Source organism: Rattus norvegicus, chromosome 2 (assembly GCF_021556685.1).
Source record: "Rattus norvegicus strain SHRSP/BbbUtx chromosome 2, alternate assembly SHRSP_T2T, whole genome shotgun sequence".
NCBI lineage: Eukaryota > Metazoa > Chordata > Mammalia > Rodentia > Muridae > Rattus > Rattus norvegicus.
The window spans coordinates 250,465,669-250,488,784 of record NC_141535.1 but is presented as its reverse complement, the minus strand read 5'-3'; the positions used below and the strand labels follow the sequence as shown (position 1 = coordinate 250,488,784).

General features: G+C 37.1%; 1 long non-coding RNA gene across 1 annotated transcript in view; it reads right to left on the bottom strand.

The window, feature by feature from the left end:
* Positions 1-494: 494 nt before the first annotated feature.
* The window catches only part of LOC102550475 (uncharacterized), a 41,314-nt gene continuing 18,692 nt past the window's right edge, over positions 495-23,116 (bottom strand). The window contains exons 4-7 of the long non-coding RNA XR_015672794.1: positions 14,175-14,256; positions 6,505-6,759; positions 775-865; positions 495-689 (exon numbers count right to left, since the gene is read on the bottom strand). This is a non-coding gene — a long non-coding RNA (uncharacterized LOC102550475). The remainder of the gene's footprint in view (positions 690-774; positions 866-6,504; positions 6,760-14,174; positions 14,257-23,116) is intronic.

Here is a 23,116-nt window from a genome sequence, read left to right as displayed (position 1 = left end):
GTCTCATTACAGATGGTTGTGAGCCACCATGTGGTTGTTGGGATTTGAACTCAGGACCTCTGGAAGACCAGTCAGTGTTCTTAAATACTGAGCCATCTTTCCAGCCCCTGGTCTTGGTCTCTTTAAGAACTTTCTTCTACACTATCTGCAGCAAATGTAGATCTTCAGGGCAAATTTAAGCATGTGAACCTATCATGACAAAGAAATTTTCTATGAGTTTTCTACTAGTTTATATTGACTGAGTATAATTAATAAAGATTGGGCTTATCTCCTAGGTCCAAACTCTGAGTATATGAGAAAACAGATTTCTATGGGTGACAGAATTACTAAATTATGTAACAAATGAAACCAGCCCTTCAGGAGTCCACATTTCTTTAAACTAGAAAATCCCTTAGTTGTTGTTCCCACTAATATTAATATGTGCACACTACAATCAACCCCAGCAATGTTCCTCTCATTTCTTAAGGCAGAAAAGTAAAAGTAAGATAACAAAGAATTGTCTCATATCTGTTTTGAAGACAGAAAGACACAAATACAGAGGGCAGAACATGCTTATATGAGGAAACCAAATTCTTCCTAGACATTTTCAGACCAAATTCCAGGGATAATCTTCTGCTGTGAGTAAAAGTAGGCTGCAGAATCACTTGAAACATAGAGGACAGTTCCACACATCTATTTTCACCCTGGATCTGTAGAGAACACGGGTGTGAGGTTTCTGGAATTCCATCTCTATTATGAACTTACGAAATGAACTGAGATATTTGCCATACTCACCCATAGTTTGGAACAATTGTCACACCACTACATTTATCTTTCTTTCACTGTTCTACGACATGACAGCCAAACTATCTGAAACATGAAACACCTTTGGATAGGAAGAAGGATCCAGATTACTTGAAATAAAATTTGTTCACCTTAAGAGGAATGTAGAAATTCCTATGTTTGATGAGTTTCAGAACTACAAAACAAATGTTCCTATATCAATTCACCCTACCTTTCTCTTAAATATAAACTTCAATTTGATTAATTCTCTAGTAGAATCATAATAATTTTCAGTAATGTATATATGTAACACAACAATTTGGCTGAAAAATATCTGACTCTAATTTTTCCAAAGAAAAAGTGTTGGAGCCCTGAGAGTGATGTGATTTTTCTGTCTCCTTTTGATTTTAGTACTTTGCCTGGAGCCATGCTGAGTGATGTTCTCTGCCTGAAATACCCTATTCTTTGGCAGTTATTTCATGCATAATCTGATAAAAGACCAAAATATGAACTAAAGACTGACATACTAATTATTGTTTCAATGGAAAAAAAACATTTAGGAGGTGAGGGTGTGAGTTCCCTTGTTTCATTTCAATAATACCAATCAAACCTCTAATTAAAATTAAGCACTCAATTGCTTTCTAAATGATTCTGGTGACTTCATTAATCTTCAATGATGAGCTACCTCTGTGCATTTAATCCTGACAAATCAAGGCACATTTTTTTCAAGCACAAGTGATAATTTGGTTAGTTTTCTGGTATTTCTGGACAGTGGAAGCTATTGCTTCTCTTTTGCTATTAAGGGCATATTTGCAGATGCAGTTCATGTCTTACATGGATTAAACACTTGTCTAATGTTGCAACCTCCCAGAGGGCAGACACCAGTGCCAGCTATAATGCATTTCAACTCTACCAAAGGAGCACTAAAGAAGTGATGAAGTTGTTCATCAATTCTGCCCGATGAGGTTTAGGCTGAAGAAGCTAGTCTCAGAGATTAGTAGCATCTCCTGTATCCCTGAGGTGAGAGTGGCCCACTTGTAAGAATCATTTCTCTGAAGAACAATTTTACTCTAACAAGTTCAGGAGCTTTCTTACACATCACAGTCCCTGGATATTATCAACATGATGATCTCACTGTGCTTCTATCTTTATCTCTAGTCTTTCTCTCTTTCTCCTGAGCCAGACATAATCACTCAACAATTACCTGTGCATCTGTTGAATAAGAGTCAGGTCATCTTCTAAAACTATGTTCATCATTAAGAAATTTATAGTTCATGTTCACAGTTGAGAAAAATTCCCTCACCTCACACATTTAATTGATTACTGAATCTTGATTCTTCTTATTATGCTATCTTATTATTTGCTTCATTTATGATTTATTTATAGCCATTTTCATCTGCTCTAATTTGTATTTAGGGTGCTCTTAAAAATCCATCTTCTAAGGGCTTTCTCCAGCTCCAGCCTATGGAGAAAACTGTACAAAATGGAGAATAATAGTAGTAAATGATGTTATTAAGGATAATACCTTGAAGGTTGTAGTTCTGTTAGTCCAAAAATGGCTGTATATCAATGGAAAGTCTAAGTAGTAGTTGTTCAGTCCATGAGGCTGAATATCTCCGCAGATCATCCACGTTCAGTGGAATCCCAAAGCTCTCATGCCACTGAAAGTATAGACTTGCCAGCCATGGTGACAGCAAATGGACAAAGAGTGAAGAGTTTCCTTCTTTCATCTCCTTTATATAGGCTTCCATTAGAAGGCTTGTGGACAAGAATAAAGGAGGGTCTTCCGACTTCAAAAAGATCAATCAGGCTTAATGTTATTTCTTTACACTTTAAATGACTAATTAAGAAAAATACCTCACAGCTAAACCCAGTCATTTGGGTTTTGGTTAATTCCAATGAAGTCAAGTTTACACCAAGAGTAGCCATTGCAGGAGGTGTGGCCTTTTTGAAAGAGATGTGGCAAAACATCATTTCCAGTATACATTCTACTCTGTTTGTGGATCAAGATATGAGCTCTCAGCTGCTACATTATCCACTTGTTGTCATGCTTTTTCTCTGACATAATAGACTCTAACCTTCTGAAACTGTAAGCCCAATTACACTCTTTCTTATATAAGTTGTCTTGATCATTGCTTATCATAGCAATAGAAAGTAACTAAGACAGAAAGCAGTACAAAACAGTAGGCTATTGTTTGTGACCATCCTGAGTACACTGGTTTTTGGAAGAATATGATTTTTGGACTTTGGTTTAATGGCCCATCCTGATATGAGTTCAGAATTTATTATTGCTGAGAGCACTGTGAATTTCTGAAGCCCTACTCAAGAGGTTTCAGAAGGGAACAATATTAGCAACTAGATTAGAGACCATTTTTGGTGATACTTTGGCAAAAGATGTGGCTGCTTTCTGACCTTGTCCCAAGAATTTGAGGCCAAATTGAGTAGTGAATTAATTTTCTTAGTGAAGAAGACTTCAATACACCCTAACATTGACTCCGTTCTATTGTTATTAGTGATGACTCTTATGGACAACTAAAATGGAAAATAGCAAGTGTCACAAAAAGAAATACAAACTGTAGAATTTGAAGAAAAAAGGAGACCCAGGAATGTTAGATCTCAGACTTGTGATGATAGGAATTAGGAGAGCAAGTCAAGGCCTGATTTCCATTGGAGTATACTGAGAGATACCATTTGGGTAAGACCTAATTGCTCCAACTTGTAAAAAACAAAACAAACAAACAAACAAACAAAAAAACAAACAAAGAACTTTTCTAATGATAAAAAAATAACAAAAAAATGTGAGTCAAGGAGTCCATTAAAAGAATGCAACTGAACTTAATATTTATCACAGGAATAAAAGTATAACTAAAAAAATCATCTAAAGAATTTAGTGAGTAGAAAGTCCAATTATTTAAAACAAGAAGTATATTAAATAGCAACTGCATCAGGTGTGTAAAATATCTTGAATTTAAATGAGTGAAATGACACACTATCTGGTTAAAAATGACCTCTGAAAAAGAGCTGAGAATAAAAATCGTTAGTGCTCTGTTCTGAATGGAACATTCATATCATTCCACTTGCAGGATCAGTGAACATCATGGAAAAAGAGACAGAGAAAATGTAAGAGTCTTATTAAGGTGTATTTGTCTTTATTTTATATTACATTAGTTTTAGATGTCTTGTCTACTGAGAAAGAGAAAGGGTACAAATTTGTGTGGGTAATCAGGTGGAGAGGATTTGGAAGGAATTGGGGAAAGGTAAATTGTGATCAAAATATATTGTATGAAACATTATTTTAAAAAGAGAAAGTATGAAGAAGACTGTTGTGAAATTTTGTCATGTGGACAAGACATTGCCATGTACTTAGAGTACAAAAGTTATGGTTATTTGAATAAGATCAATCAAGTTAAAAATACATCATAGAGAGGGAGAGGTATGTGAGTTCCTACACTTATCTGAGGGACTAAGGACATTTGATGGCTTCTGGAGTAATTTTCCTTTGAGGCCATGGATACTGGTATGTTGCTTATGCTCTAGTAGGTGCTTACATATTACTGTGCATTAAGGTAGGGACTCAATTGGTTAAAAAAATAAAATGAGGGGGCCATAAATTTGAGAGGGACCTAAGGGAAGTTAGAAGGGAGGTAATAGGAGACTATAATAAAAATACATTGCACATACTTTTAAAATTATTCAGGTCTATATTAGTATTATATAAAAAGTTAAAAAATGAACCTGGTAATTAACCTCCATGTAACAAATACCATACCTGGTTAAGAGGCCTAGGTTGACGATATAGTACATACAGATAAGCAGGTTATTCCATTCTCAGAATACCAGGGAAGAAGTGTCAAGAAGTCACACTTCTTGTGCTATCGAAAGAGAAAGGAAGGACACAAGAAGATAGGAAAGGAAGAGAGGAGAACAAGGGAGGGAAGGAGAGGGGAGGAATAAAGGAGTATAGTAGAAGAGAAATAAGAAAAAGAAGGAATAAAGATGCAAACTACAATGGAGACTAATGAACCTAATAACTATACCTGTGCTAGATACACTCATATCATAATAAATGTAGTATTCTTTATGGCAACACCTTCTGAGAAAGTTTAACTAGGATTAAAAATAAAATTTCTCCAGAAAGATCTCTCAATCTACATGTGATTATTCATCTTGCTTTGCAATTTTTTGAGCTATTTGTTTCTGTTGACTGTTTGATTGCAATGATAATAGAACTGATTAAAATATTAAAATGTTGTCCATTCTGTGTTCCAGTAAACTCTCCAACCCAAATATGCCCATACAATGAAAATACAACTCAATTAATATGAATACAAGCTGCATGCCTAGATTGGGCAGGTCTACCACTACTCTACTCTATTCCCCAGCTATGAGATCCCTTATAACTTGTGGATTCTCCAGGCCATGTGCTTCAGCTCCATTTTCCCTCTATCTTTCCTCCCTCTATCATTTTTTCTCTTTCTTCCTCAAACTTTTCAACTCTACCTTCCCTTCCCCTGCCCAATCACTGGCTCTAACCTTTATTTTATGAGTTAAAATGGGGAGAAGGTTCTTATGAAGTCACCTGAGTAGGTGATTCATTAACTTGTCCTAGGCAGACCTTCTTGGGGAAGCAGAATTAGCATCAAAATATAAACAGTGGATGCTTCAGTTCTTTTTAAAAGGGGGAACAAAAATATTCATAGGAGGAAATATGGAGACAAAGTTTGGAGTAGAGACTGAAGGAGTGGTCATTCAGAGACTGCCCCACCTGAGGATCCAGCCCATTTGCACACAGGCAGAAAACCCAGACAATATTGCTGATGCCAAGAAGTGCCTGCTGACAGAAGCCTGATGTAGCTGTTTCCTCAGAAGCTCTGGCAAAGCATGACAAATACTGAGGTGAATATTCTCACAGCCAACCATTTAACTGAGAATGAGGTCTCCATTGGAGGAGTTAGAGAAAGAATTAAAAGAAATAAAGGAGTTTGTAACCCCATAAGAACAACAATACCAGCCAACCAGAGCTCCCAGGGACTAAACTAATACCCAAAGAGTTCACATGGACAGACCTATGGCTCCACCTGCATATACAGTAGAAGATTGCTTTGTTGGGCACCAATGGGGGAGAAGCCCTTGGTCCTGCCAAGGCTGGACCCCACAGTATAGGGGAATATCAAGGTGGGGAGATGGAAAAGGGTGGTGGTTGGGTGGGGGGATACCCTCATAGGAGAAGGGGGATGGGGAATGGGATAGAGGGTTTATGGATGCAAAATTGAAAAAGAGGTGTAACATTTGAATTGTAAACAAAAAAATCCAGTTTAAAAAATACAAACAATACCAGGGCAATCCACATTTTCCCCTTTTTATCCAGTTAAAAGGCTCTTTTCCCTTAGATACAAATTGAGTATAACTATTACCATTCTATAATTTATAAAGTAGAAGATATGCTTAACATCCAGTCCATAAATTTGTCCATTAAATAAAGCACTTTGCCATCTATCCTAACTTAAAAGACCTACAATTGTACTCTTGACTTATGCCCTACTTTTAGATTGTATGTCATTTGAAAAATCATCTTCTCAAATCTATATCATCTTTCTCAATGCTAAACAGCTTGGGTTAACTATGAGACTACCAATCTTCAATCACTTCAGAAAACCAAGAATGACTAATACTACATGAAAGTATAAGAATCACAAAACATAGCCTCCAAAATTTAGCTAATTTATAGACACTGCTGATCACCTGGACAGTCCCCCATTCTTCAAAACATTGGACCACCAGTCTTCAGCCTTCTGGTCCAGGATCATCTGACAGACATTTGTAAGGCACAGTGTTTAAAGGACTGGTTACATTGTCTTGGCAGAGATTATCAGTTGACTATTCTACATGGTTTGTCCCTTTTCTGGACAGCATTTTGTCTATAGATGAAATGGGACAATTCTTTCCAATGGCTGTCTCACCATAATTGGAGCAACTCCACTGATGCTCAGTTTCTTCCTAGAATCCAAGAAAGGAATGCTGTCAGGAACATACAGGTCTCTAGTCAAATGATCTTTAGTAATGAAATGTCCGTAAGCTTCTGCTATCTTTGAAAATTATCTATACAAAGCATTCTGAACTGTTAAGCTTGACTACTTCTGTCATTTCTAATTGATATATCTCAAAAAAACACCCTTTTAATTAAGTGAGAGCCATGAATTTGCTCTCTGACCCTTAACTGATAAAGCTTAATCATCTAAAAACAGTTTATATTAGCAGTTATAGAACTGGTTCTAAGCCTTGTTTTCTTAAATGTGTTGTATAGGCAAAGTACCTATATGAGAGTAATAATAGTCCCAATTTTATATCAATAAGAAATTCATTCCAGACTGAACTGACCCCATCCCACAGCTCCCTGCACCCAAATCTCATAGAGAGGAGAACTGAACTCCCAGAGTGAAGGCCATCCTGAGATCACAGGACAGACTGCCACTTCTGTCTGCATTCCTGGTCCAAGAGGAAACTGTATAGTGCCTCAGGACATGGGAATATAGGACCAGTCAGCTGTAGGTACCTGCAATTCTGGTCTACACCCAGAACTGAACTGAACCAGTTAAAGAGATCCCTACAGGCAAAATTCATGGGGGAGAGTGCTGGATCCTCAGTAGTGCAGATACTCCTGAGAAATCAGAGTAGACTACCATCTGCTCACACTCCCAACCCAAGAGAGAATCACCTAGTGCCAGCTGTGACTCCCTGGGCACAAAGACTAATAAGAGTCAGGGGCAGAACCCTTCTGATTCCTGCCCACACTGAGAGCTGAAAAATAGTCACCAGGAGTGCCTGTACACCTGAGGAAAGAGCACCTGTTCCCAGAAATAGCTGAAAGAAAATAGGAAAACAGTTCTACAGGAGTACTGACACAGAGGCCTACAGGAGGGTCAAGCCACTTTCAGAAAAAGCAAGACAAGCTAACACCAGAGAAAACCCGATGGTGAGAGGCAAGTGCAGGAACCTAAGCAACAGAAACCAAGACGACTTGTCATTATCAGAGCCCAGTTCTCCCACCAAAGAAAACACTGGCTATCTAAACACACAAGAAAAGCAAGATTTAGATTTAAAATCCCATTTTATGATAATGATGGAGGACTTTAAGAAGGACATAAATAACTCCCTCAAAGAAATGCAGGACAACACAAATAAACAAGTAGAAGCCCTTAAAGAGGAAACATACAAATCTCTGAAAGAACTATAGGAAAATACAACCAAACAAGTGAAGGAACTGAACAAAACTGTCTAGGATTTAAAAAGGGAAATAGAAACAATAAAGAAAGCACAAAGGGAGACAACCCTAGAGATAGAATACCTAAGAAAAAGACCAGGAGTCATAGATGCAAGCATTACCAACAGAATACGAGAGATAGAAGAGAGAATCTCTGGGGCAGAAGATACCATAGAAAACATCGACACAACCATCTATGGTAATGTAAAACAGAAAAGGCTCCTAGCCCAAAACATACAGGAAATCCAGGACACAATGAGAAGATCAAATCTAAGAATAATAGGTATAGAAGAAAGTGAAGACTCCCAATTTAAAGGCCCAGTAAATACATTCAACAAAATTATAGCAGAAAACTTCCTTAACCTAAAGAAAGAGATGCCCATAATCATACAAGAAGTATACAGAACTCCAAATAGATTGGACCAGAAGAGAAATTTCTCCTGCCACATAATAGTCAAGATACCATTTGCACAAAAAAAAGAAAGAATATTAAAAGCAGTAAGGGAAAAAGGTTAAGTGACATATAAAAGCAGACCTATAAGAATTACACCAGACTTCTCACTAGAGACTATGAAAGCAAGATGATCCTGGATGGACATCATACAGACCTTAAGAGAACACAAATCCCAGTCCAGGCTACTATATTCAGCAAAACCCTCAATTAACATAGATGGAGAAACCAAGATAGTCCATGACAAAACCAAATTTCCACAATATCTTTTCACAAATCCAGCCCTACAAAGGATAATAGATAGAAAACTCCAATACAAAGAGAGAAACTATGCGGTACAAAAAAGCAAGAATGTAATCTCCTTGCAATGAAAGCAGAAGAGAGACACACAATATAATCTCACAACTAACAATGAAAACACAGGAAGCAACAATCAATATTCCTTAATATCTCTCAACATCAATGGACTCAATTCCCCAATAAAAAGACATAGACTAACAGACACCATAGGGTGTATCTCGGGAGGATATCCAGAGGTGGAAATATGGAGTCTTCCTACCTCCATGTGACAACTCAGAACTGAACCCCCACCACCACGCCTATAAAGCTGAGGGTTTGGAGCACCTGAGCTCCTTAGAGTTTTGGAATGTTCTAACAATGGGAGCAAAAGGCATTGGAGTAGAATGTTAGTTCCAAAGACAGTAATGCAACCCCAATGGAAGCTGACTGCAAAGAACATGGAGAGGTTTCCCATAAGTCTCTGGTGCAATATGGTAGAGCAGACAGGGACCAGGCTGGAGAGGTAGCTTTAGAATATGCCAGAAAATATCATATTCCTTACAAATCATTCAGACTGTATCAGGACTTTGTCGATCACCAAGCGATGGTGACAATTATTAGAAAGTCATTAGGAAAAACTAAAAGTCTGTCTTAAGCATGAGGAGAGGAAGAATTTAAATACATCCAAACCACACCTTAGGTTGTCACCATCCTTCCTGAAATTTGAAAAGTCAAAAGTAACACAGAAGATAAGGGATAGTTTAAAAAGGAAAATGCTATCACAATCAAACCCTAGGAAGCTCTTGAACTGATCCAGAACAATACATGGTTTAGTTTGGAAAGTCCTAACACAAGAGGTCAAGAAGGAAATATAGACTAAAAGACTGGATATGTAAAGAGGACCCAGCATTTTGCTGCATGCAGGAAGACAAACAGAGACACTAACTCAGAGTAAATGGCTAGAAAACAATATTCCAAGCAAATGGCCTGAAGAAACAAGCTGGAGTTGCCATTCTAATATCAAATAATATTGACTTTCAACCAAAAGTCATTAAAAAAATAATAAGGAAGGATACTTCATATTCATCAAAGGAAAAATCCACCAAGATGAACTCTCAATCCTAAATATCTGTGCTCCAAATGCAAGGGCACCTACATTCATAAAAGTAACCTTACTAAAGCTCAAAGCACATATTGCACCTCACATGATAATAGTAGGAGATTTCAACACCCCACTGTCATCACTGGACAGATCATGAAAACAGAACTTAAACAGAAACTTAGAGGAACTAACAGAAGTTATGGTCAAATGGATTTAACAGATATTTATAGAACATTCCATCCAGAAACAAAAGGATATACCTTCTTTTCAGCATCTCATAGTACCTTCTCCAAAACTGACTATATACTCGGTCACAAAACAGTCCTCAACAGATACAACAGGATAGAAATAATCCCATGCATCCTATCAGATGACCACGGACTAAGGCTCGTCTTCACTATCAACAATAAGTTCAGAAAGCCCACATATAGATGAAAGTTGAACAACGCTCTATTCAATGACAACTTGGTCAAGGAAAAATAAAGAAAAAAATTAAAGACTTCTCAGAATTTAAAGAAAAAGAAGATACAACATACCCAAACTTATGGGACACAATGAAAGCAGTGCTAAGAGGAAAACACATAGCTCTGAGTGCCTGAAAAGGAAACAGGAGAAAGCATACATCAGCAGTTTGACAGCACAACTAAAAGCTCTAGAACAAAAAGAAACAAATGCACCCAAGAGGAGTGAAGACAGGAAATAACTCAGGGCTGAAATCAACCAAGTAAAAACAAAAATAACTATATAAAGAATCAAAAATCCAGGAGGTGATTCTTTGAGAAAATAAACAAGATGGATAAACCCTTAGCCAGACTAACCAGAGGTCACAGAGTGTGTAAACAAATTAACAAAATCAGAAATGAAAAGGGAGACATAACAACAGAATCTGAGAAAATTTGAAAAATCATCAGATCCTACTACAAAAGCCTATATTCAAGAAAACTGGAAAATCAGGAGGACAAGGACAATGTCCTAGACAGATACCAGGTACCGAAGTTAAATCAGGAACAGATAAACCATTTAAACAAACCCATAATTCCCAAAGAAATAGAAGCAGTAATTAAAAGCCTCCCAACCAAAAAGAACCTAGGACCAGATGGGTTTAGTGCAGAATTCTATCAGACTTTCATAGCAGACCTCATATCAATACTATCCAAACTATTCCACAAAATAGAAACAGTCAGAGCACTAACAAAATCCTTCTATGAAGCCACAATTACTCTTATACCTAAACCACACAAAGACCCAACAAAGTAAGAGAACTTCAGACCAATTTCCCTTATAAATATCAACACAAAAATATTCAATAAAATTCTTGCAAACAGAACCAAAGAACATTTCAAAACAATCATCTTTCATGATCCAGTAGGCTTCATACCAGGGATGTGGGGATGGTTCAATATAGAGAATTCATCAATGTAATCCACTATATAATCAAACTCAAAGATAAAAATCACATGATCATTTCAGTAGATTCTGAGAAATCATTTGACAAAATTCAACACATCTTCATGATAAAAGTCCTGGAAAGATCAGTAATTCAAGACCCGTACCTAATTACAGTAAAAGCAATATACAGCAAACTAGTATCTAACATCAAACTAAATGGAAAGAAACTTGAAGCAACTCACTAAAATCAGGGACTAGACAAGGCTGCCCACTCTCTCCCTACTTATTCAATATAGTACTCCAAGTCCTAGCCAGAGCAATCAGACAGCAAAAGGAGGTCAAAGGGATACAAATTGGAAGGGAAGAAATCAAAATATCACTATTTGCAGATGATATGATAGTATACTTTAGCGACCCCAAAGGTTCCACCAGAGAACAACTTAACCTGATAACAACTTCAGCAAAGTGTCCTGATACAAACTTAACTCAAACAAAATAAGTAGCCTTTCTCTACTCAAAGGATAAACAGGCTGAGAATGAAATTAGGGAAACAAATCATAATAGTCCAAAATAATATAAAATATTTTGGTTTGACTTTAACCAAGCAAGAGAAAGATCTGTATGACAAGAACTTCAGGTCTCTGAAGAAATAAATTAAAGATCTCAGAAGATGGGAAGATCTCTAATGCTCATAGGTTGGCAGGATTAATATAGTAAAAATGGCCATTTTGCCAAAAGCAATCTACAGATTCGATGCAATCCCCATCAACATTCTTACTCAATTCTTTATAGAGATAGAAAGAGCAATTTGGAAATTCATTTGGAATGACCAAAAAAAAAAAAAAACCAAACAGGATAAGAAAAACTATACTCAACAAAAAAAGAACTTTTGGGGAATCACCATTCTTGACCTCAAGCAGTATTACAGAACAATAGTCATAAAAACTGTATGGTGTTGGTACAGAGACAGGCAGATAGACCAGTGGAATAGAATTGAAGACCCAGAAATGAACTCATACACCTTTGATCTTTGACAAAGGAGCTAAAACCATCCAATGAAAAAAAGATAGCATTTTCAACAAATGGTGCTGGTTCAACTGGAAGTCAGCATGTAGAAGAATATAAATTGATCCATCCTTATCAACCTGTACAAAGCTTAAGTTCAAGTGGAGCATTGACCTCCACATCAAACCATATCAAACTAATAGTAGAAAAAGTGGGAAATAGTCTCAATCACATGGGCACTGGGGAGAATTTCCTGAACAAAACATCAGTGGCTTATGCTCCAAGATCAAGAATAGACAAATGAGAGCTCGTAAAACTGTAAGGCTTCTTTCTGTAAGGCAAAGGACATTGTCTTTAGGACAAAATGGCACCCAACAGATTGGGAAAAGATCTTTACCAATCCTACATCTGATAGAGGGCTCATATGCAAAATACACAAAGAACTCAAGAAGTTAGACTTCAGAGAGCCTAATAACCCTATTAAAAATGGGGTACAGAGCTAAACAAAAAATTCTCAGCTGAGGATTATCGAATGGCCAAAAGCACATAAAGAAATGGTCAACATCCTTAGTCATGTTGGAAATGCAAATGAAAACATCCCTGTGATTCCACCTCATACCTGTCAGAATGGCCAAGATCAAAAACTCAGGTGACAACAGATGCTGGTGAGGATGTGGAGAAAGAGGAACACGCCTTCATTGCTGGTGGGATGGCAAACTCATACAACCACTGTGGAAATATGTCTGGAGGTTCTTCAGGAAATTGGACATTCCACTACTTGAGGACCACTCCTGGGCATATACCAAAAGATGTTCCAACATACAGCAAAGACACATGCTCCACTATGTTCATTTCAGCCTTATTTATAATAGCCAGAAGCTGGAATGAACCCAAATGCCCTTCAACAGAGGAATGGATCCAAAATATGTGGTACATCTACACAATGGAGTATTACTCAGTAATCAAAAACAATGACTTCATGAAATTCATATGCAAATGGAATGAACTAGAAAATATCATCCTGAGTGAGGTAACCCAATCACAGAAAAACACACATTGTATGCATTCATTGATAAGTGGATACTAGCCCAAAAGCTTGAATTACTCAAGATGTAATCCACAGACCACTGGAATCTCAAGAAGATGACCAAAATTTGGATGTGTCCACTCCTTAAAGGGGGAGAACAAAAATATTCATAGGTGGGGATATGGAAACAAAGTTTAGAGAGCAGCAACTGAAGGAAAGGCCATTCAGAGCCTACCCCACATGTGGCATATATATATATATATATATATATATATATATATATATATATATATAGTTATCCAAACGAGATAAGAATGATGAAGCTAATAAATGCATGTTGAAAGGGACCAGATATAGCTCTCTCCTGACAGACACATCCAGAGCATGTAAAATACAGAGGTGAATGCTAGCAGTAAACCACTGAACTAAAAACAGGATCCCCTTTGGGGAAATTAGAGGAAGAATTGAAAGAGCTGATGGGGCTTGTAACCCCATAAGAACAACAGTGCCAACCAATCAGAGCTTCTAGGGACTAAACCACTACTGAAAGACTATACATGGACTGACCCAGGGCTCCAACTGCATATGTAGTAGAGAATAGCCTTGTTGGGGCACCAGTGAAATGGGAAACCCTTGGTCCTGCCAAGGTTGGACCTCCAGTTCAGGGGAAGTTGGGAGGGATGGTAAGGGGGGGTAGATTTAGAGGTTACACCCTTATGTGGGAGGGGAAGAGGATAGGGGTCTTATGGACAGGAATCTAGGAAAGGGGATAACATTTGAAATGTAAATAAAGAAATATATCCAATAAAAATAAATAAATAAATAAATAAATAAATAATAAATAAATAGAAATTCATATTAATGAAAACCTTAAATTTGTATCAAATAAATTCTGTACCAATGTAAGAGATTAAATGTTGTGGATCATCCTGGTGCTGTTTGTACTTTTATGCCGATTCTGCTTCCCCAAGATGGTCTGCCTAGGACAAGTAATGAATCACATAATCAGGTGACTTCATAAGAACCTTTTCCCCATTTTAACTTGTAAAATAAAGGCTAGACCCAGTGATTAGGCAGGGAAAGGGAAGGCAGAGCTGCAAAGTTTGAGGAAGAAGGAGGGAGGAGAGAGAAAAGAATGATAGAGGGAGGAAAGATAGAAGGAAAATGGAGCTGAAGAACATGGTCTGGAGAAACTACAAATTATAAGGGATCTCATAGCTGGGGAACAGAGTAGTGTAGTGGTAGATCTGCCCAATCTTGGTGTGCAGTTTGTATTCATATTAATTGAGTTGTGTTTTCATTTTATGGGCATATTTTGGTTGGAGAATTTACTGCAACGATCTCTTCATTCTCCAACAGTCTGGTTTTTTTCTCACTTCTGTATCACAGTAAATATTCTCTGCAGGTAAATAATGTAACTTTCACCCATCATAGACCGAACACTCAGTGCTCCATGTACCTTCCTTGAATATATTTTGGATGGAATAGAAATCACATTCCTTGGCAATTGACTCAACATTTGCACATGTAATCCAGAGTATTTATTAAGGTTTCCTATGACGAATGTCAGAATATAAGAATAAAATTGATGGAGGCTCTTACATTTCTGCAAGAATGATATAGGTCACAATCTTTACGCTAAGGCCTCTTGTTCAAGTTACTTGTGGTAGACATATGCACCACGTCTTCTGCCTGTGGGAGAGTCCTAAGACACACTAGGACTAACTATCCTTCTGTTGGAGAGTTCTCATTTAGCCCACAGAACAAGACCCTAAGGTAAAGCATCCCCAGATATAGATACTTTCTTTTAAGCCTTCAATTTGGGATTTGGGGTAGTATACTAAAGTCCAAGCATACAACCCCATTGCCCATCATGAAATCCCCCCACAAAAAAGGGATTATCTAAAGTGCCTACAAATTGAATATAGAGTAAATGGCATCCAAAAATTTGGAGTTTCTTCTGGTTTATATTTAGCATATGGAGCAATAAATGAGAACTTTGGATCAAAGTCTGAGAGTTTAAGATGGTGTCAGTCATGGCCATGGCCTTTTGTCTCTTTAATTCTAAATACAAAACTGCAGACAATCACAACCATTCTGTGATCTGCTCTATTGTTTTTTGTGACAAAATATTATAATAAATGAGTAAGGGTAACAATATAAATTGCTAATCACCTAAGTTATTGATGGGAATGTACCTAGTAAAACTCACAAAAGCCATCTCAGTCATTTTCTGTCTGTAGACAAAGATCTGTTTTGTTGTTGCCATATCTTGCTATAGTGCCCTTATTAGGAAAGAACACAATTGTCAGAAGCAGAGGCATTAGGAATCCAGATCTGGCTTTGTTCACTTCTTGTGAGCTGTGTCAAGCAGAATATGCTAATCAGGTGAATGTACACTGAGGTAGATATCCTGCATTGTCCAAGTAAAAAGCAGTGTAATCACGTATTCAGAGAGAGGTACAAGAGACAGGGGTGATTGTTAGGCTGTGAATACAGTTGCTAGTTTACTGAACTTGCTGAACCATTATACACAGACAACCTCTAAAACCGTGATTTTAGACCTGTAAATCACAATCCCCTTCACAGGAGTAGCACATGACCATCAGAAAACACATATTTACATAACAATTAATGATAGTAAAAAATTGCAGTTATGAAGTAGCAACTAAAGAATTTTATGGTTGGGATAACCACAATCTGAGGAAATATATTAGAAGGTCACAGCATTAGGAAGGTTGAGAACCACTGCTCTAGAAGAAAAGGGAAGGAAATGGATTATCCATCTGGAACTTCAAAAAGTAGAGCTCTTCTAACTCCTCAAATTTTGGTCCAATGAGACTCATTTTTGGACTTTTAATCTCCAGAATTATAAGAAAGAATGTTGTATTAAACTACTAAGCTTGTAATAATTTATTATAATAGTTACAGAAAAATCATTCATAGGACAAAATTATCTTAGACAAATTGCTAAAGAACTCAGACCCTTATCTACAGACTTTATTTTTAAATATTTCTTTTAGTTTTTGAGATTATAATTTAACTGCATTAATTTTTCTTTTCTTGTCTTCCCTCCAAACTTCAGCTTTTTAAATGTATTATCCTTTCTTTCAGTAATTGGTGTTATACTCATAAATGTGTATACACATATCCTTAAATACATAAGTACAACCTACAAAGTCTACAACTTTACCTAGATGTATGTTTGAACAGCCAATTATTTTATATTGACTAACTAATTAGTAAGCTCTTCCCTTGGGAAAATTATTTTACTCCCTTTTGCATTCTTTAGTTGCCTTTAGTTCTAGGTATAAGATTGAGGCCTCCTGGGACTTCTCTCATCCCACTACATGTCTATTATCCATACTCAGCTCCTGTTTAGGTAGTGTGATAGTTTGAATGGTAATGGTCCCCATAGGCTCATACTTGAATGTTTGGTTACCAGTTAGTAAACCCTTTAGAGGTGTAGTCTTATTCAAGGAGGCAAATTACTGTAGTTATGGGGTTGGGAATTCAAAATTTCACATCAGACCCAGTCTCCCCCATTTCTGCATGTAACTTGTGGGTCAGATATAAAATTTCAGCTAGTCCTTCAGTACCATGCCTTCCTACCAACTGCCAAGCTGCCTACTATTGTGGTAATGGACTTACCCTCTGAAACTGTAAGTAAACCCCAATTAAACGCTTTCTTTTATAAGCTACCTTGGTCATTTTGTCTTTTCATAGCAAAAGTGTTGAAAGGTAAACTCACCAGAGAATATAAAATGAACACTCTTAAGGCTGAAGAGAAAGTCTTTATTGTAGGTCTTTTGTTCAATGAGTGACTTGACCAAATCATGTGTCCTTATTCTTACAGTTCATACTGTTTTAAGTTCATAAACCATCTCCTGGTTGCCACATTTACATCATAAGGGGAGCAGACTTTGTGCACTGGCTCCTCACCCAGTCCTACAACACCTATAGGAAACTTGAATTCCAAGTGTTCTAACATGCCCAAGATCACAGTTGAGGAGGCCACAACGTCTGCCCCAAAACCCAGAGTAACTGGGCCCCTTGGAATCCAAGAACCCCTGCCCAGCCGGTGGCACAGGTTCCTTCTGGTCTGGATCAGTGCCCTGAGCAGACCATGGGTGCTGGTTCTGTACCCATTCCCACAACACCCAGAGAAAAGCCAACTCCCAGGTGCCCTAACATGCCCAGAATCAGAGGTGAGGAGGCCATAAAACTGTCCCAACACCCTGAGTAACTGGGACCCCCGGAATTCAGGGATACAGGAACCCAGCAAGTGGCATGGGGTCCTTCTAGTTGGAACCTGCACGCAGAGCCGACCTTGGGCACTGGATCTGCATCCTTTCTTTCAACACCCAGAAAGAGGCTGACTCCCAGGTTTTCTGAAACACCCAGGATCACAGGATCACAAAAGAAGCTTGACTCCCAGGATATCAGACACAACCAGGAGCACTGGAGCTCTGAAACACTCAAGATCATAGTTGAGGACAACACATCTTTCCCAGCACACAGCTTAACTGGGATTCCCCACAGGAACCAAGGAAACATAAACCCCTGCCCAGCCAGAAGCATGGGTTTCTCCCAGCTTACAACTGTGCCATTCCTGCATCCCCCTGAGAAAGCTTGACTCCCAGGAGCTCTGACACAACAGGATCTCAGGAGCTGGGTCACACATGAATTCAGAATCCCAGTGGAAGCTTGACTCCTGGAGCTCTGACACACACAGGACCTCAGTATCCCAGGATTCCGAAATCACAGAATCACAGGGATAGCTGTATTCTAAAGAGTTCTGACACAACTAGGGTCACATAAGAGATAACAAGATGGTCAGAGGCAAGCACAAGAACATAAGCAACAGAAACCAAGGCTACTTGCCATCATCAGAACCCAGTTCTCCCACTACAGCAAGTCCTAGATAACCCATCACATTGGAAAAGCAAGATTTGGATTTAAAATTACATCTGATGATGATGATGATGATGATGATGATGATGATAACTTTAGGAAGGACATAAATAAATCCCTTATATACAGAAAAACACAGGTAAACAGGTAGAAGTCATTAAAGAGGAAACACAAAAATCCCTTAAAGAATTACAGGAAAACAAAATCACACAGGTGAAGGAACTGAACAAAATCATCCAGGATCTAAAAATGGAAATAGAAATAATAAAAATCATAAGACAATGCTGGAGATAGAAAACCTAGGAAAGAGATCAGATGCCATAAATGCAATCATCACCAACAGAATACAAGAGATAGAGGAAAGAATCCCAGGTGCAGAAGATATTATAGAAAACATTGAAAGAACAGTCAAAATGCAAAAACTCCTAACTGAAAATATCCAGGAAATCCAAGACACAATGAGAAGACCAAACTTATAGATAATAGGTATAGGAGAGAGTAAAGATTCCCAACTTAAAGGGACAAAATTATAGAAAATGTCCCTAACCTAAAGAAAGAAATGCCTGTGAATATATGAGAAGCCTATAGAACTCCAAACAGACTGTATCAGAAAAGAAACTCCTGTCACATTATAATGAAAACACAAAATACATAAAACAAAGAAAGATTAAAAGCAGTAAGGAAAAAAGGTGAAGTAACATATAAAGGCAGACCTATCAGAAAAAAAAAACAGACTTCTCACCAGAGACTATGAAACCCAGAAGAACTTAGGCAGATGTCATACAGCCCATAAAAGAACACAGATGCCAACCCAGGCTAATATACCCAGCAAAACACTCAATTACCATAGATTGAATAACCAAGATATTTCATGACAAAACCAAATTTACACATAACTTTCCACAAATTCAGCCAACCAAGGATAATAGATTGAAAACTACAACATAAGGATGGAAACTAAAAATTGGAAAAAGGAAAAAACTGTCTGTCAACAAATCCAAAAGAAGATAGTCACACAAACATAATTCTACCTTTAAAAATAACAGGAAGCAAAAATCACTTTTTCTTATATCTTTTAACATCAATGGAATCAAATACCCAATAAAAAGATATAGATTGACTGGGTATATAAACAGGACATAACATTTTGCTGCATACAGTGAAAAAGATAGACACGATCTCTGAGTAAATTTCCCAAGCAAAGAGTCCCGAGATACAAGCTGGAATATCGATTCTGATTTCAAGTAAAATTGACTTTCAACCAAAAGTTCTCAAAAAAGATGAGGAAGGGCACTTCATATTCATCAAAGAAATATTCACCAAGATGAATTCTCAATCCTGAATATCTATACTCCAAATGCAAGGGCACCCATATTAATAAAAGCAACTTTAATAAAGCACACATTGTACCTCCAATAATAATAATGGGAAACTTCAACACCGCACTCTCATCAATGGATGGATCATGGAAACAGAAACTAACCAGAGATACAGTGAAACTAACAGAATTTATGAACCTCATGAATTTAACAGATATCTATAGAATATTTCATCTTAAAACAAAAGAATATACCTTCTTCTCAGCACATAATGGTACCTTCTCCAAAACTGACCATATAATTGGTCATAAAACAGGCCTGAACTGATACAAGAAGATTGAAATAATCTCATGCATCCTATCAAAACACCACAAAATGAGGCTTTTCTTCAATAGCAAAAAAAAACATCAGAAAGCCCACATAAATATAGAAGCTGAACAAGTAACTACTCAATGATAATTTGGTCAAGGAAAAATTAAAGAAAGAAATTAAAGACTTTTTAGAATTTAATGACAAATAAGGCACAACATACCCAAACTTATGGGATACAATAAAAGCAGTGCTAGGAGGAAATCTCATAACTCTGAGTGTCTTTAAATAGAAACTGGAGAGAGCAAACACTAGAAGCTTGACAGCACAAGGGAAAGCTCTAGAAAAAAAAAGAAGCAAATACACCCAAGAACAGTAGATGGTAGGAAATAAATTCAGGGGCTAAAATCAACCAAGTAGAAACAAAAAGAACTACATAAAGAATCAACAAAACCAGGAGCTGGTTCTTTGAGAAAATCAAGATAGATAAACCCCTCTCCAGATTAACCAGAGGGCACAGAGACAGTATCCTAATTAACAAAACCAGAAATCAAAAGGGAGACATAAAAACAGAAACTGAGGCCATTCAAAAATTATCAGATCCTTCTACAAAAGCCAATACTCAACAAGACTGGAAAATCTGGATGAAATGGATAATTTTCTAGACAGATACCAGGTACTAAAGTTAAATCACGATTCGATAAAGCATCTAAACAGTTCTATAACCCCTAGAGAAATTGAAGCGGCTATCAAAACTCTCTCAACCAAAATAGTCCCAGGCCTAGTGCAGAATTCTATCAGACCTTCAAAGAAGACCAAATACTAATACTCATCAAAGTATTCCAAAAAATAGAAACAGAAGGAACACTACTGAATTCGTTATTTGATGCCACAATTACACTCATACCTAAACCACCCAAAAACCCTACAAAGAAAGAGAACTTCAGAACAATTTCCCTTATGAATATAGACATAAAAGTAATCAATAAAATCTTGGACATCAAATTCAAGGACACATCAAAATGATCATCCATCATTATCAAGTAGGCTTCATCCCAAGAATGCAGGAATAGTTCAATATATGAAAATCCACCAATGAAATCCACTGTATAAACAAACTCAAATAAAAAAAAAAAAACCACATGACCCTCTCATTAGATGCTGAAAGAGCATTTGAAAAAAATTCAACACCTCTTCATGTTAAAAGTCTTGGAAATACCAGGAATTCAAGCACATACCTAAACAGAATAAAAGCAACATACAGCAAACCAGTAGCCAACATTAAACTAAATGGAGAAAATCTTGAAGCAATCCCACTAAAATCAGGGACTAGACATGGCTGCCCACTTTCTCCCTACTTATTCAATATAGTACTTGAATTCCTAGCCAGAGCGATTAGACAAAATAGGAGGTCAAAAGGATACAAATTAGAAAGGAAGATGTCAAAATACCACTATTTGCAGATGATATGATAGTATACTTAAGTGACCCCAAAAATTCCACCAGGGAACTCCTAAACCTGATAAACAACTTCAGGAAAGTTGATGGATATAAAATTAACTCATAAATAATTAGACTTCCTCTACTCAAAGGATAAACAGGCTGAGAAAGAAATTAGGGGAAGATATCCTTCCCAATAGTCACAAATTATATAAAATATTTTTGGGGGATTATTTCACAATAAAGTGAAAGATCTGTATAGCAAGAACTTGAGCTTCTGAAGAAAGAAATCAAAGAAGATCCCAGATGATGGAAAGATCTCCATTCTTATGGATTGGCAGGATTAATATAGTAAAAATGGCCACCTTGCTGAAAGCAATCTATAGATTCAATGCCATCCCCATCAAAATTCCAATTCAATTCTTCATAGAATTAGAAAAGGCAATTTGCAAATTCATTTGGAATAACAAAAACACACAGGATAGCGAAAACTATTTTCAACAATAAAGAACTTGCTGCGGAGTCACCATCTCTAAACTCAAGCTGTATTATATAGAGAGTAATAGTGTTAAAAACTGTATAATATTGATACAAAGATAGGCAGGTAGATCAGTGGAATAGAATTGAATACACAAAAATGAACTCACACACCTATGGTCACTTGATCTTTGCCAAAGAGCTAAATCATTTAGTAAAAGAAAAACAAAACAAAACAAAACACCTTTTTCAACAAATAGTGCTGGTTCAACTGGAGGCAGTCAGCATGTAGAAGAATGCAAATTGATCCATACATATCTCCTAGTACAAAGAACAAGTCTATGTGGATCAAGGACCTCCACATAAAACCAGATACTCTGAAACTAATAGAAGATAAAATGGGGAATAGCCTGAATACATGGGCTCAGGGGGAAATTTCATGAACAGAACAACAATGGCTTATGCTCTAAAATAAAAAATCAACAAATGAACCTCATAAAATTGCAAAGCTTTTGCAAAGCAAAGGACACTTTCAGTAGAATAAAATGGCAACCAACAGATTGGGAAAAGATCTTTACCAATCCTACATCTGATAGAGGGCTATCATTCAATATATACAAAGAACTCAACAAGGTAGACTCCAGAGAACCAAAAAACCCTGTTAAAAATGGGGTACAGAGCTAACCAAAAAATTCTCAACTGAGGAATACCAAATGTCTGTGAAGCACCTATACAAATGTTCAACATCATTCGTCATCAGGGAAATGGCAATCAAAACAACCTTGAGATTCCACTTCACATCAGTCAGAATGGCTAAAATAAAAAACTCAGATGACAGCAGATGCTGGCGAGAATGTGGAGAAAGAGGAATATTCCTCCGTTATTGATGGGATTTCAAGGTTGCACAACCACTGTTGCAATCAGTCCAGTGGTTCCTCAGAAATTTGGACATAGTACTACTTGAAGACCCAGCTGTATCAGCCTTGGGCATATACCCAAAAGATGCTCCAACATATAAAAAGGACACATGCTCTTATATTTTCATAGCAACTTTATTTATAATAGCCAGAAGCTGGAAAGAATCGAGATGTCCTTCAACAGAACAATGGATATAGAAAATATGGTACATTTACACAATGGAATATTACTCAGCTATTAAGAACAATGACTTCATGAAATTCTTAGGCAAATGGATGGAACTAGAAAATATTATCCTGAGTGAGATAACCCAGACATAAAAGAACACACGTGGTATGCACTCACTGATATGTGGATATTAGCCCAAAATACTAGGAATAACCAAGATACAATTTACAGACCACATGAACTCGAGAAGAAGGAAGACCAAAGTGTGGATGCTGCAGAGCTTCTTAGTTGGGGA